We start from the raw sequence: 12,530 nt of genomic DNA on the forward strand, positions 1-12,530 counted from the left end.
AGACGAGACAGTATTCCTCGTATCAGAAATTGTGTTGAATTAGTGGTCTAAATGTATAATCATGTTTTATGTTTGCGGTATAGTGCTGTTAGTTGATTGCATTTTCGCTGCGTGTATCTTAAATAATGTTTGCATTTTCAATGACAGTGAAATAAATGATATTTGTGAAGAACCTAATATAGATATGTTTGTTGACCATTATGAGGACAGACAGTCTGGTATCGTTGTTAGAGATGAACTGGTACGTCTTCTATCAGAGTGAAAAATCAACCTGGATTAATATCAGTCGACTTTTTAGATTCTGGAAACAAGTAACACTTGGAAAAAATGTCCAGCCCTTAATGTTTTATATACTAGAAATTTCTATTTGATGTTAATTTATACTTTAATTCACTTCTGAAGCAAGAGTTACAACTTATATTAATCCTCTTATGTCTAATAATGACTCTACTACCTCGACCATTTCAATTTTAAAGGGTGTTTGGTATAATTGTTTCTTTTTTTCATAGTTGTGACTGAAATTCATTTAAGGAAACAGTGGAGACCCTGATCACATGATCTGTTTTGCGGTGTTCAGCTTAGTCTGCACTGTTTGCCAAGACCCATGTTTAGGACACTGTGCATAATAATCACTCTTGACGATAACCATTGCCACGCAGGTCACGGTGAGAGAATCCACTTTCCACATTTTAGCTGAATGCCAATAATAGTTGCTGATACATTTACCATTTTCAACTACTTTTATATATCTTGACAGGTGATCGAATCCGCAACCTTTAGCCAGGGACGTTGATCTATCTTTTAGCCATGTCCATTGAAGAAATATGTTACGAAAATGAATAAGCTCAACTCTGCTGTCTCTATTCCCCATGCTAATGAGTTTTTTGAATGAAAATGTCTTTGTTTAAAATGACATAACAGTTCTTCATGTTGTTCAGTTGGGTCCAACACCATTTCCTACAATCTTATTGCCATATATGACTGACAGTCACTATAATGGTAACAAATGTTCACTCTCCCTGGCAAGCTTAGCAACCTAAGTGCACTTCCATAAGGAACTGACAACTCTACATTCGCATGAACTGAGGTAGACTGCAAATGGCCATGGAAGGAATTTCTTCGCTAACCGGATCAAACCCGTGACCTTTGGACTGACAGTACAATGCATCAACTACTGAGATAACTAGACAACAGTACCATATGTGTCTGTGGAAAGAAGGTTTGTCGACAAGTAGGGAGGCTGAATATTTTACTTATAACTTCAACATCAATATGTGGCTTCTTTTGTGGATTTTGTCCTTATCACCCATAATGTGTTCTTAAGTCTAGATGTTTTTCTCAAAGTTGTCCCTTGTGAACCTAGAAAGAAAACTTACAAGCTTTAAGAATCAGATCGAGAACCCTCGAAATATGCTTGACATGGATGTTGCTGTAAGAAGCAGATTTCTCAATCTTTGTCCTATTCAGCAGTATTTTCAGAGGTGGGCATGAATGACAAAAGAGCATTTCAAAGTTACTCTGCATTTAGAAGAAAGTACAAGGTTTTTAAAAGAACAATGACAGCACGCTCCACTATTCGAAGGCAATTGTCAATATAAATGATTTTCAGTTCTAGAATTTAAATAATAATTCAAGGATCATTTAATTTAATTCTATGATCTGGCTTTAAAACTCTGATTAGTTTTCAACCCAGTACCGCTCTTAGTTTTGGCAAGAGCAACTTGACTACAAAAAGGGGACAAAACTTTGCCAAAATTAAAACAAATGTGATGGGACTTGATGTTTTTACCTTACTTTACTATCCTGAAGACATGTGTGAAATTTTAACCCGATGCCCCCATTAGTTTTGGAGATAGCAACTTGCATGCAAACCCATCAATATCTATGCACAAGAAAGAGGGCATAACTTGTCCAAAATGATTTATTTAGGTTATGGGAATTGATGCTTTGACCTTCCTTTACAACACTGGAGACATGTATGGAAGTTTCAACTTAATATCTGCGGTCAGTTAATAACCTTAAAAAGTAAAATTAGGTTTCAAAGCAATATGTCTATAAATGAGACCCATAATTACATTAGATTCAATCAAGAGATATCTAACTTGATTATTTTGGTAGATCTGATGAGTTGAAAGACTTGTTTGAAGTTTCAGTTCAATATTTTCTGCGGTTATTGAGATAAAGCCTTGATAGTAATTGCACCCAAAACTTTACCAGTTTCCAACGACGCCATGTTTAAAGTGTTAATGCATTCGGATACGATCACCCGCCTTTCCCAACTTCAAGAGGTGGGTAGAATTAGGGTGACACAACTACCATCGCCCAGGTTACACGAGTTATACTCGAGTTATACCCAGGGTGGCTCGGGTTAGCTCGAGTATGTATGCCGAACGCGTCCAGTGTAACATTCGGTAAAAGTTCTCTATTTTGCCTTCACTCTTTAGATTACATATTGTGGAAGAAATATAGATCGGTTTTACTTCTGCCCCAAGGTTATTTTTAAAAGAATGGAGCAAAATTCAAACCAGACCTACAGGATTCAACCATAATGTTTCAATGTTGGAGTTAGAATTCTGTCTCATTAAATCTGTTTACCATGTTTACTTGAGGCACTCTAGAAAAAATGAAATTAACAGTTTTGTTTTGTGTTTTATAATTGTTTACCAATGGTTTGATGTTTCTTTTATCAGATTTAATGATATAATGAATTCTCTGCAAGCGTTTTGGATAGTGGCCATCACTTCGAAATTTGTCTCTACTTTAGTAAATACCATAAATGATATAACATGTATAAAAAAAACGACACGGTAAAAGTTGTTTAAAAATTGCAGTGCACAGTGCAAAAACACGGTCAACTTTAAGAATATCCCAAGCAAATACCATTTCTTAAACATAACTATTAGAGGCCCAATACCTTAATCTGAATAGCTCATCTATAGTTAAATTTAGCTATTACTAGTATCTGAGAAAAAGTTGACAATGTTCTAAACATAACCTAAATCAAAATAAATAATCGCGAGCAGTTAAAACATCTTATCAGTAAATGATAAAGATAGTTAAAGGTTGATTATGTCTTTAAGATTCAGTAATATCGTTGCTAAATATAGTTATATGGATTGTTTTCCCGATCTTAGGCCTTAAAAGTTATCATAAAATTAAATATTTCATCCTAGTCAATTTTCAGTCTAGTCATTCGAAGAAAAAATGAGTCTCTAGCGTTTTGGTTTTGGTTTTGTTTGCGCATTTTTTTGAATGACGATGCACCTGTTCAGGTCTCAAGTCTTTCTTAAACAAAAGAAGAGATTTCTTCTCTTGAACCATCCGATGTATCTGTTTTCAAACTTGCCGTGTGGCGTTCGGCATGGACACATTCATTCAAAGCTTGTTTAAACTATTTTGGGAGCATTCAGCGCTACAATAAGTATTTCTAACTGCAAAATAAATCTCATAAACCACTTGATGTATCTTCACCAAAGTAGGTTCGTAATATCCTTGTAAGGACCTCTCGCAATACTAGTATTTTCAAATGGTTTGTCGTCTTTAACGTCCTGTAGTAGTGTATAATGAAAGGTCAAGTATTTCATAAGAAGAATATTTGCAAATTTACTCCTTTATTTAAGTCTGGCAACCTTACCCATAAAAGTTCAAGCATAGATATCAGGAACTTGACATCAAGTTTGGTAAAGATCTAGCAAACAGTTCATGTGAAGAAGTCGTAATATTTCTTCTTGTAATTGTAAACTTTGACTGGCTCTATAACGTACCAAGAGGAACAGTTTAAACAGCCCGCAGAACATAACACACCAGGATTCGACAGAACAAGGTTGGTGATTATCCAACAAGTGGTTCAATTTTTACTGGTTGCTTTGTTCTTGGTGCTTTCGAGGGATCAACTTTCCAGATTATATCAATAAAAAAAGTGGTGATGATCCAACAAGCGGTTCAATGAAAGAAGTTTATATTTCTCTGTAGTTTCCAGCTTTAATTTTTCGTAAAAGTGACCAAGTTGAGCAAATCGAACATATTTTAGATACTGTTTAACAGGGTTGCTACCATTAAAGATAGAGAAGATCAGATGGTTTACAGTTGGCGTTAGTGCCATTCATAAAATAAACAATGATTAGTGCATTTGCGAGCGACTACAAGCACAGGTGGCAGTTACGTACCTAGGACACAGTATGGGTCCATAACCCATATACACTTAAATTTACTATTACAATTATAATGTTTTATGGAAAAAAATGACAAAGCCATTTTGAAAAGAAAAATGCACCTGTGACAATAAGGGCTATCATGACCTCCTTTTTAACCCTGTCCTCCCACATTGCAAGGGGCAAGCGAAATACACAGATGAGCTAACAGTATGGCTGTATGAAGCTCAGATGAAGTAAAAACTGATTCATTTATAGCAAATGTACTTTACACGTGGAAATGCATTATACCTGTATACTTTTGATAGTAAGAGAGCCAGGGATTTTCACAGATCACCTAATCTTGATTTTTTTACCTTGCTACCAAATTTGAAGAACATCCAACAGTCGATTCATCAGAAAAAGATGCTTACAGAGATTCTATTTAGCTCAAGTTTACTTACTTTTTGATGGAAAATATGCCTTAGAAGTTCTGCAGCTTTTCAGAATTTCTTCCGGAAAGGTCCACAAATTTCGAATACAAACGACCCAATTTTCCAGAAGGGTAATTGGTAATATTTGCTTTGCACATACACCCAGATTATTTTGGCCAACATGGCGTGTCTAAAATAGCCGAAAATACATCATGTTATGTTTTACAAACTCAAAATCCCAAATCCCTACCCCTGTCTATTCCCAAAGGTATTATGCATCTAAATTTGACCTCGAAGCTTACAGAGTGCTTCGTGGAGAGTTCATGTAAGAAATGTTAACTTTTAAATTAAGAAAACCACATAAGGTTATTAAAGATCCTGGCTAAGATGGGCTGATCAAAAGAGAATTTTCACATAATGAAATTTTGCCTTTACTTCGAAAATTCATCGCTAGTTCACATATTTTCTTTAAGGAAAAGCCCTATTTTTGCCCATCTTTTTAACAAAAAGTAGTGTTTTTTCGTACTTGTTTACACTCGACTCATCAAAGAAAAGGTAGAGATATTGCTAGGCTACGGTCAACCTTACTTTTGTCAATCATTGTTTCTTCAAATATGTATATAAAGTAATTGCACTTCAAAGTGTACTTCTCTTGCTGCCAAATGAAGAACGAGATATGCAATGGATAACAAACTACAGACTGAAAGTTAGTTTACCACACAAAAAAGAAAATGAAAGAAAATTATTTCAAGACTTGCAGCTAGTGTAAGCTATTTTATTTTCCCGTTCGTCGGCGTCCACACGGGGGTCCGTATCCTGATCTGGTATGTTTTTTGTACGTGAGTTGGTACCTCAATAGCAACTTGTGGGAATTGATTGAAACTTCAAAAACGTAGTCCATATGATCATCTGATATGCTGTTCGCATATTTTACAGCTGTGCTTTGCATTTTTGCAGTTGTGCCCTTTCCGATTTAACAATTATTGTTGGGTAAAAGTTTGTTGTGTAAGCTGGTATCTTGGTACCCTTTAGTTGGAATGGATTGAAGCTTCACATCGCAGGTGCCTACAGCTCTTACAGGAACCTGCCTACGTTCCTTTAATGATTTGTTTTCTGTTTTTATCTCATTTACTAGGGAAGAAGAAAGTTCTATGGCTCACAATTGTTACCAGTGTCTATATTTTCCTTTATTTTTTGACTTAAGAAATTTCTCATCGTTTTTATCATTAATCAAGTAGGGTGGAAATATTAAATCAAGCGACCAATAAAGTTCTATTATTTGACATTTTCTAATTTTAGACTGATGAGCTGTTTGGGAAAACACACTGATTTACCGAGTTCGAAACAACGGTAATCGAAGCTAATCTCACAGATTCGTTAGGATATCTACGTTATAAATACTGTTAAGGTAAGATATTATCTATATGATTCATTTACACTATTTTCTGAAACTTGTTGCTACATATAATTTATATTGATTCAAGGCACTAGAAGAGGTAAAAAAATAAATATTTCATCCTTATTGATGATATAAAGACAATAGTGATTTGGTTTCTTTGTTCATGTATTTGACTCGGCAAGTGATGCCGCAACTGTAAAAAAGGTGCTGGTAATTAAACATTACGAACCCCCACCCCTGGTCATAATAGGGAGTAAGTAAATGTAAAAATAAATGCAGAGGGATACCATCATGACAAAGATTTGAAAATACCTCATGATCTAGGATTTAATCTTATTCGTATCTATTTATAGGTTGACATCATCGAATATTCTTAACATATTCTGTGAAACCTTCCCATTCATGTCATTTTTAACATAGTCTTAAAAACAACCAACCCCAAAACATATGAATCATTAGTGTTTTGTTTTCAATATGTTCATTGCAAACCTTGCATGAGTGTTTATCATGATATGAACTTGCGTATCTCCTATTTTTCGTCTGGCTTCGCCTGCTATTTTCAGAGTTATGGCCCCTGAAATAGTAAAAGATGCACATATTCATCTGGTGACGCGCTTAACTCAAAAAGAATTTGATATAGACTGATGAAATCTTGCATGGTTCTTAATCATGATATGAACTTGTCCACCTTCTATTTTTCGTCTGCCTCCGCCTCTATTGCCAGAGTTATGATCCCTGAATTATTCAAAAATACACATTTCCACATTGTGACGCGCTTAATTCAAAAAGCGGTTTATATACATTGATGAAAACTTGCATGAGTCTTTATCGTGGTAAAACTTGCGCACCTCTCATACTCAGAAAATACAGCAAATAAAAAAGATAGGTTCGTGCGCTTCATTTTTTGCTAGACTGATTTGAAAAATTTGGATCTCACGCAATTTTCCATAATGGGATTCATGGGGTAATCATAACTTTCATAACGTTTTCGCAAATAGAAATTTTTCTACAAAAGTAGTACAATGTAGATTTTGATGAAACTTCTCGCAGTCGTAAATAAACATATGTTCTATAATATGGTAAAATAAAATGTTAGGTTCATGTGCTTGTTTTTGAGATATTTGACCATGATTAAAGTGAACCGCACATTTCAAACTAATTTTAAGACATTATTTTGAATTACATGTATTTAACTTGTAAGATGTTTTAGTATTATATTATAACTTTTGATATTAAGAGTGCCATTGTAAAAAAATACTCACGGGTTGCCATTAATTCATGAAATGGTTTTCATTTCTGTACGCCGAATCCAGGCTTTATTCTACGTTTTTCGGATAAATGACTTTACACCATCACTTCCGGTTTATCAAACGTACATAACTACCTTAACATGCAAATACTTTATTCATTTGACCACGGACTATTCATAATGTTTTCCGGATAAACGACGTTACACCATCACTTCCGGTTTATCAAACTTGCAAAACCTGATAAATGACGTTACACCATCACTTCCGGTTTATCAAACGAGCAGAATTACCTTAAGATAGATGAAAATGATAAATGTTTACATATAAAACAGTCTTCAGAAAATTCTACTTTTTGGCATTTTCTAATTTTAGTCTGAATAGCTCATGTATAGTTAAATTTAGCTATTACTAGTATTAGAGAAAATGTTGACAAAATTCTAAATATAACCTAAATCGAAATACATAATCGCAAGCAGTTAAAACTTCTTCAAGGATTTGATAGAATATACATTATCAGTAAACGGTAAAGATAGTCAAAGGTTAATTATCCTTATAAATTTTAATAAAATAGTTACTAAATATAATTTATATGGATTGTTTTCCCGATCTTAGACCCTAGAATTAAGTGATCATAAAATTAAATATTTCATCGTAGTCAATTTTCATCCTAGTCTTTTGAAACATAAGCATATTAAGACTCTGGCATTTTCGTTTTGATTTTGTTTACGCATTTTGCGAATGATGATGCACCTGTCAGGTAGCTTCTAGTAATATAGTAATTAATTAAGACATAGAACCGATCTCAGTCATGCATGGATGCACGTACTGGGAACTCGTTATTACAAAGATTTATAAAGACATACATGTATTTGGATTTTAGCTCATTTAAACAAGGGCGAGTTATTGCTATCTATTTCGCTTTCATTACTCCCTCTTAAACTCCTCCGTATTCACTGCCACAATGATGTAGTTAAAACCTTACGGACTTGTCACGGATGAGTTATCTAGCATTATGTATTAAACAAAATCAGTATCAATAGATCTGCTCATTGAATTACTCTCAAAATAAGATTTGACTAATTACAATACTTGTATTATGAAAGGCTCCAATTAGTGTCAGTTGATTTCTTACATGATTTGGATAGAGAAAACAATAGTAAGCTAACAGTCAGTTCTTTATTTATTTTAACTTGTAAACAGTAATATAGAACAGCTTTTTTAAAAGAAAATCGAAATAGAAGGTTGAAAAAAAAAAAAAAAAAAAAAAAAACAAAAAGAAAAAAAAAACAACAAGAAAAAAAAAACAAAAAAAAAAAAAACAGAAAACATTTAATTAGGTCATGGGACATATACCACATGTCAAATTTAGCCATTAGTTTTATGATCTGTCAAAATTAAGTTTTATCTCTCAATTCTTCATATGAATCGTAATAGTACGTTGTAGTGGGTAACATAGCAATAAGTACCATGCGCTAGATATTGTTTTGTTGTGCTCATTGAAGTCACATGATCATTTTGATTGTTTTAGATAAATGCTGGTAATGTTGGCACCAAAATAACCCATTCTTAAGGCTTCAAAATAATTCCTCTCTGACAGATGAAGAAAATATTAGTATGGCTCTACACGTTATTTCTTTTTGTAAACAACTGAATATATTTTATTATCATTCAATTGAAATTCAGAACATGGTACTACGTTAAAACTTTTTTTGATGTATCTTCACCAGACTACGTCATTAGTATCTTTGTATTGACCTCTTACAAGTTTTTACAAATGGTTTCGTCTGACCTCAGTAAGTGGCCACAGGAGATAAAACAGTGACGACTTCTTCTCCTGAACCAGTCGATGTATATTTATTAAACACGATATCCATGCAATGACTTCTCGCATTATTTTTATAATGATTTGTCTTGCAAAAATAGAACAAGAGCGTCATGATGGCCCAATGATTCTACCAATAGAGTTTGTTTAAAAGAAGTGAAGAAGTCGTTCAAAGGTTTTTCTTTTACAGTTGGTGTAAGTGACATTCATAAACACACGTGAGCGAATAAGTGCTAACATGATCTCCTTTTTAGCTCTGCCTTCCGACTCTGAAAGAGTCAAGCGAAACACACTTTAGAAAAAACATCACAAAGCCCGCTCACGTGGCTGAATAGGGATTACGAGATTTATTTATCGCAGTGTCGTTAGTTCGATCTCAAGCCAAGCCTATGTTTTTCTTGACGATTTTATGAAAGACACAGTGCCAGAAATAATTCGTCCTCCATCTCTGTTTAATATTGGGAAGTTAATAATACATGTAGAGACATGTGCGTGAAATTAGCCAGAGCAGCTAGAGTAGCCCGAGTTCAGCCAGAGTTTAGCCAGAGTAGCCAGAGTTCAGCCAGAGAAGTCATAACTCTGGTTACTCTGGCTGGCCAGAGTAGCCAGAGTTCAGCCAGAGAAGTCATAACTCTGGTTACTCTGGATGGCCAGAGTAGCCAGAGTTCAGCCAGAGTAGCCAGAGTTCCTCAAGAAAAGCCAGAGTTTCTAGAATGTTAAAATGTTCTGGCTGCTTTGGTCAGCCATAGTATCCAGAATAGCCCGAGTCGCCTGGATTTTATTTGCTTTGGTTAGTCTGGCTGGCAAGAGTAGCCAGAGTTTCTAGGATTTTAAAAGTAGCCAGAGTAACCTGGTTCACAAAACATTTTCCGTCTTAGCTGAATTTGATTATGAAACTTAATATGTTATTTCTATCTAAATAGCATGCTTAAACTGAATTTCAAGTTAATTAATATTTTCAAGCGTCTATTTAGAGTAGCCAGAGTAGCCAGAACTCTTGTTACTCTGGCTGACTGGCCAGAGTAGCCACAGTTCAACCAGAGTAGCCAGAGTTTAGCCAAAATTCAGCCATAGTAGCAAGAGTTTCTAGGATTTTAACATGTTCTGACTACTCTGGTCAGCCAGAGTATCCGGAGTAGCCCGAGTCACCAGGATTTCATTTGTTCTGGTTACTTTGGCAGGTCCCATGTTCACAAAAGTGTTTCAGTCTTTCAGGCTGAATTTGATTATGAAATTTGATAATTGAGCCGTGCCATGAGAAAACAAACATAGTGGCTTTGCGACCAGCATGGATGCAGAACAGGCTGCGCATCCGCTTTTAAAGCGTATTGGACTTGGAGAATCTGTTAGCGAACAGCATGGATTCTGACGCGCAGGTTGGTCTGGATCCATTCTGGTCTCAAACCCACTATGTTGGTTTTCTCATGGCGCGACTCATATGTCATTTCTATCTAAATAGCATGTTTAAAACTGAATTTCAAGTTAATAACTATTTTCAAGTGGCTCTTTAGAGTAGCCGGAGTAGCCAGAACTCTGGTCACTGTGGCTGGCCAGAGTTCAGCCAGAGTTTAGCCAGAGTAGCCAGAGTTCAGCCAGAGTAGCCAGAAACCTAGTTTGACCATTTTGGTTCTCTCAGGTTTGATTTTTTAGTGTTTTATATGTATCATAAAACGGACTTCAAAAATTGTCTTATTTTTCAGACAACAGCCAGAGTAGTCAGACGTTCTAGGATTTTAATATGTTCTAGCTACCCTGCTAATCAGAAATAGCCAAAGAAAATATAGTAAAACCTGTTGCCAGAGTAGCCAGAGTAATCAGAACTCTGGTTACTGTGGCTGACCAGGACAGAAAATACAGATAGACATGTAAACTAGAGCCATTTTTAAAATGTATGACCCTTTTTCATAAAAATCATATTGTACATGATTAGGTTGCACTAACTGTTGTATATAATTATAATGTAAATAAAAAGTTAGACCTGTTGCGTGTTGTGTGTGTAGTATATGAAGGCTGAAATTCACAAAGATTAAAGCGAACAGGTCTATATATTTCTGGTAGATTGAAAATCTTTAAAACAAGCCTAAAAATATCAAATAAAATAACAACAACAACAACAAAGAAACAGTAAGACGGCATGATTTTCGAATAAAGTTAAGAGTAACACGAATCAGAAAATGACACTTTCAATAAAAATAAAAATAAATAAAATAAACGGGTATATGCAAAGGCTGTTTGTTTATATACATTGTAAATAATGCTTAGGTATGTTTTCTTTTTATATAAGTTGTAATTTTACAAAGTAGCCTGCCTCCCACGAAGGGTAGATACGACGAAGCGACACCGATCCATCCTGGATCTTCAGTACTTATACGGCTGTATGCCATACCACAATAGACTGTGATTTAGTGCAGTGCGACCTGGCTGTCATGGTCTTTTGTTTTGCATTCTGGATGTTATTCATGGCATAGTTTATCCCCAGTGTATTGTCCCATGTTCCTTCTGTTGAAAAAAATGGCACCAAATTGAAAGTAAAAAACACATGTACCTGAAAATAAATATGCTATTAAGATAGAAATGACATATTAAGTTTCATAATTAAACTTAGCTAAGACTGAAAATATTTTGCGAACATGGTACCTGGTTACTCTGGCTACTCTGGCTGACCAGAGTAGCCAGAACACGTTACACTCCTAGAAACTCTAGCTACTCTGACTGAACTCTGGCTACTCTGTTAGAAACAGCCAGAGTAACCAGAGCAAATGGTATCCTGGTGACTCGGACTACTGTGGCTTCTTTGAATGACCAGAGTAGCCAGAACATGTTAAAAATCTAGAAACTCTGCCTATTCTGGTTGAATTCCGGCTACTCTGGCCAACCAGAGTAACCAGAGTTCTGGATACTGGTTGAACTCTGGCTACTCTTGCTGAACTCTGGCTACTCTGGCCAGCCAGAGTAACTAACCAGAGTTCTGACTACTCTTGCTGAACTCTGGCTACTCTGGCTGAATTCTGACTACTCTGGCCGGCCAAAGTAACCAGAGCTATGACCTCTCTGGCTGAACTCTGGCTACTCTGGCCAGCCAGAGTAACCAGAGTTCTGACTTCTCTGGCTGAACTCTGGCTACTCTGGCTAGCCAGAGTAACCAGAGTTCTGACTTCTCTGGCTACTCTGGCTAAACTCTGGCTGAACTCTGGCTACTCTGGCTGCTCTGGCTAATTTCACGCACATTGTAGAGACTAGGTTAGTATTTTTACAGATTTCAGGAACAAGCGATAGGTTCACTTTCCGCTGGTACGTGACTGAAATTCTGATAAAGAAAGGCATTTAATCCAGAACAAACAAAAAGAGCCTTACACAGATAACTACGGGTCAAGTTTGATGAAAATCCATCAAGTGGCTGATACGAAAGTATCGTCACTAGCTTTAAACAAATGCGGCAAAAATGTAAGGTGAAGATCCAACAAACTGATCTTAAGGAGAAGTCCTCATTTGTTT

At 35.6% G+C, this 12,530-nt stretch overlaps 1 protein-coding gene across 1 annotated transcript in view; it reads left to right on the top strand.

Annotated features, from left to right (window-relative positions):
• The first annotated feature begins 5,825 nt into the window (after positions 1–5,825).
• LOC123551960 (uncharacterized) overlaps positions 5,826–12,530 on the top strand; it is a 67,517-nt gene continuing 60,812 nt past the window's right edge. Inside the window, exon 1 of the mRNA XM_053541511.1 lies at positions 5,826–5,972. The gene's annotated coding sequence lies outside the window, so the exon portion shown is untranslated. The remainder of the gene's footprint in view (positions 5,973–12,530) is intronic.

Source organism: Mercenaria mercenaria, chromosome 4 (genome assembly GCF_021730395.1).
Source record: "Mercenaria mercenaria strain notata chromosome 4, MADL_Memer_1, whole genome shotgun sequence".
Lineage (NCBI taxonomy): Eukaryota > Metazoa > Mollusca > Bivalvia > Venerida > Veneridae > Mercenaria > Mercenaria mercenaria.